This window comes from Falco biarmicus, chromosome 1, assembly GCF_023638135.1.
Source record: "Falco biarmicus isolate bFalBia1 chromosome 1, bFalBia1.pri, whole genome shotgun sequence".
Classification (NCBI taxonomy): Eukaryota; Metazoa; Chordata; class Aves; order Falconiformes; family Falconidae; genus Falco; species Falco biarmicus.
Genome location: NC_079288.1, coordinates 122,357,547 through 122,361,860, shown reverse-complemented (window position 1 = coordinate 122,361,860; position 4,314 = coordinate 122,357,547). Strand labels below are relative to the sequence as shown.

The 4,314-nt window shown below is 38.3% G+C and overlaps 1 long non-coding RNA gene across 1 annotated transcript in view; it reads left to right on the top strand.

The window, feature by feature from the left end:
- LOC130143362 (uncharacterized) overlaps positions 1 to 4,314 on the top strand; it is a 73,875-nt gene that overhangs the window by 37,137 nt on the left and 32,424 nt on the right. The window lies entirely within an intron of this gene.

Here is a 4,314-nt window from a genome sequence, read left to right as displayed (position 1 = left end):
GCCAGTCCCTCGACTTCTCCACCCACAGAGGGGAGTATCAAACTCGAACAACTAAAGCCTGAATGCTGGAAAGTTTGCAACAAATACATCGTCTTTAGCTGCTGCTTCAGCGTCCCCCTCAGCCCGACAATCAGTAAGCTTCGGGATGCAGTGTCCTTCTGGTTTCTTAAAGCGACCCTGTTGCTCGTTTGATATCTGCTGCTCACATTGCTGGTGCTGTTTCAACTATGCAATGCAGTGCTCTGACTTTGTACACAATTCTCTTTCATGTAAACAGAAATATATATATATAAGGCAATTCCCATCCCAAACTCTGCTTTGCATCTTCTTTTATTTGTAATATTTTATTGCACTAAAAAGTCCTTCAAGCCCTTCAGCTGAGTTTTTAAGCTACAGTCACTTGAGACCATGGCATGCACCGACTCTAACGGCTCGAAAAAATCTGGACTGAGGTCATGCATATTTCTCATACTGAGAAACACAGTATTAGTTGGTGATGTCTCTTCTCTTTGTAGAAATCTTGGCTTCTTTTAAGACAGTTGCAGATACCTCCTGTTGGTTGTTGGTGTTTGCTGAATAAATGCTTTGCACTCCTTTTGGTTTTCTTGCATCAGCTTGATCAGCTTCATTCTGACTTCCGTATCCCTTAAATTTTGTTCAAAAAGGGGTAGAGATTTTTTCAGTGATGGTGTACGTGTTTGCTCACTTTCATACCGTGGTGTTACAGATTTCTCTTTAGATGTAATATTAGCAAAGTTAATATGTGTATGAGTGACGCTTTTTAAGCATCTATTTGCCCAAAGTTTGACCTGTTCTAGGGCAGTATCTATAGCTCTCATCAGCAGTGGTGTGTTGGGTCTGTTTTGGCCGTTTTGTTGGGTTGGGTTTTTTTATCTTGCCTCCACCTAAATGAGTGAATGGCAAGTCAGTGAGAGCTTGGATAGAATAATAACTGATGAGAGATATATTTTGGTGTAATAACATTACACATAATTTTTCTACCTTTGCAGAAAGTTTCTGGTTGGTATTTGTTTGTTTTGTGTTTTTGTTGATAGTGTTTTGTGTGCTTTGCTGTTTTTCTTTTGGGGCTTTTTTGATTATTTTTTCCCTTTTTTGTGTGTGTGTGTTCCTTGTGGCAGAGGATTTACCACGCTTTTTCACTTTGTGCACTTTCCTTTCTTAACTAGTTGTAGCTTGCTTAAAAAGTCTGATGGACAAGAAAGAGCAGTAAGTGGGATGGAAGAGTAAAATGCAGGTTCAAACCATTCATGTAACTTCAGGTATGGGCAATTTGTTCATCTATAGATTTCAATATGAAATTGGCTTCCATCTCTAACTTACTGAATGTCCTTAACTGTGTGTGCTGCTGATGTCTGCGTAGTTAAAGTCCTTCTTGGTAAGATATCTGAGTTTTGGTGTTGTGGTTTTTTTTTTTTTTTTTCTTTTCTGGGTTGTTTTTGTTTTTTGTTTGTTTGTTTGGAGGTGGGATGGTCTTTTTTGTGGTGTTTTTTTTGTTTGTTTTGAGGTTTTCTTTGTTTGGGTGGTTTTTTGGTTTTTTTTGTGTGTGTGGTTTTTTTTTTTTATGCTATGAAGATTAGCCTTCAAGGGTGTGTTTTCTTGGGGTTTGATTGTAGTGTTCATCATGTGTTTTTGTATTTGTGTTCTTGTCTGGAATATTTCAAAGACCTTCTCTATCGGTACAGTATATTTCACAATCTGATGGTAGTAAAATAAATACTAGTCACTCTTTCAAAGTAACCTATCAGAAACCATATCTGTATCACAAAGAGCTTGCGGTGTGACAGTCGTTATGAGCTCGTGGGGCACAGTGTATATTAGGGATGTGAAGGAAGATAGGCACATTTAAGGAAACAAGTCAAGGTAGGTTTTAGGGCAGGAGTATCTCAATCTAGGTAGGTCAAACATTTTGTTTTGAAGTCAAGGGGAAAAATCCTGTCATTTCTTGTGGGTAATGTATATACTCTGATATGTTTTGAGGTTGTTTCAATATATGCCTTCAATATATTTGCAATCTATGCAGTTCATCTTGCTGGATTACGTTCTGTGTTCAAGGTCAGAATTTATCAGTAAGTGGTACTTTGGTTTCTTACCTTTTCTCTTCCACCCTGATATGTTTTGAGTGAAAGAACTCTCATGTTTGGTACCCTTTTTTTTTTTACCCCTCTTTCCCTAGTGAATCCTGTAATGTCTTTTGATTTGTACCTAGGAATGCGTAGTGTATTACATGTATTCATTTAAAGAGTTCATTTATGTGCAGTTTGCGTTTTCTTTTTCATTGAATACTGGCAATCTCAAACAGCGAGTCCTTCAGTAGAAAAGGGATCAGCAATATGAGATTTTCTGTATCAGGTCAAACCCATGATCAACCTCTGAGTTTCCAGTGTCAGAAATCATACTTGTATAGTAACTTGTTCACTTGAGAGTTTCTTCCAAATTCCTGTAAATTGTTGAATTATATCTTAATGTGTAGCCTAACTTTTTTTTTTAGTAAATCCTAGTTGGTTAAAATAACTTGGGATTGCTTAAGTGTCTGTAAAGTATGTTCATGTCTCTTCACTATACTGAGATCTGCTCACGTGTCCCTTCTAATCTTGTTAGATACGTGCAGGGGGAGGGCAGGCTTAACCTTTTTCTAGGCAGGTGATTGCTCTTAATTTTAGTGAAAGTCATATGCTTATATTAGACTGAGCTCTGGATCAAAGATATTTTTTTCTTCCCCCCACCCCCTGCCCGGTTTACTGGCAGGGTGACTTGCTCTCCAAGGTGCTGTTGTTCAAACAGCAGTTGCTACATCCAGGTTTATTGATGTATCATGGGTTGAGCTTTAAATCTATGCACTCCTTTCTCCTGCCTCCCACTCCCTGCCTTCCATAATTTTAAAAATATACAAAACAGAACATTGAAAAGCAATACTGAATTGATGCTTGTAATATAAAGCTGTTTCCTAGCTTCTTTTCAGTGACGGCTTTTAAGAAAGTCCTTCACCCGTTTACAGAGTATGTGTATGTTTTTTGTTTTACCTCCCGAAATGACCAGCTGGATTGGAGCTAGAGCCTTTAATCCACTTGATAAAGGTATACTCCCATCAGTGAAATAAAGGCTATTTTCTTTTCTCCTGCCTGGTTTAAGGCGTGTTACATATAAGAATACTGTCCTGGGACAGGCTTTGGTAGACATACTGAGCAGTTTCTAAATAAGTAAATCTTGAAATGAAAGACTGGTACTTCATTTGATTTTTGTGCCAAATGTTATCTTTCTACACACCACAATCCAAAAGAGTGCAACTGTGTTTTTTTGTTTTGTGGGTTGTTTGTTTTTTTTGTTTTTTTTTTTTTTTTACCTAAATTATGGGCAGTGGGGAAGCTGTGTCAACTTTCTTCATATCATTGAAGTTTTTGAGATTTGGGGGCTGGGGGCATGAGTTAGACATCAGAGTAGTAGCATGATGCACAAATTCATTGCATACCATGCCACCTCACTAGCTTTGGACAATCAAACTCCTGTGCCCACAGCATGGCATCGTTTTCCCCTGGTGTTAGTGAAAGGCATGCTTCCTAACTCGTGTCGGAATATATTTGGATGGCGGTTTCCTGTTTTCTCACCCAGTATGTCCTTGACTTGGTGGAAGGAAATATTGTTTTCCTGACAATTTGGCAGACTGAGAGTTGGAAAAATAAGTTATAAGTAACAAACGTTTAAAACCAATTCATGCTTCTGTAAACTCACGGAGTGCTGTGCTGCAGGCTGTAGAACTAGAATAAATAGAGACAAAAACCTCCTCTTTGGAGTGTGCATTTTAAGTCATAAACCTCCTGCCCTATTTTGGAGCTTAGTCTCTGTCATGATAAACTGTACTGGGCTAGGCCACTGTTTGTGAAGTTTAGACAGCAGCAGCCTAGGATACTAAATGGAGCTTTAAAATTACTTGCACATGTGGAACAGCATGTACTTAAACTGGCTTTCCAGAGGTGAAAGGCCAGCGTATTCCCTACTGCACAGCCTGCTTTCTATTTCAAAACACATGAGTGTATGGGAAATATAATAAATACTATTTATTTTAAAACAATTTCCCAAAGCAGTAAGGTATGACTGTTTATGTACAGTTTGAAGTTTTTCCTAATTGTGCAGCCAGGGTGCAGGAATGGTTAATAACTTGGATCCTGGTGAACTTTTCATATCAGCTTTCGGTTGGTGGATGTCTGATAGATTATCAGGACCTGTAGTTTTTCCTGGCAAAGGAGAAATCCTCTTTTCCTAGATGATATGACAAGAAGTTCTGGTATTCATCTCATG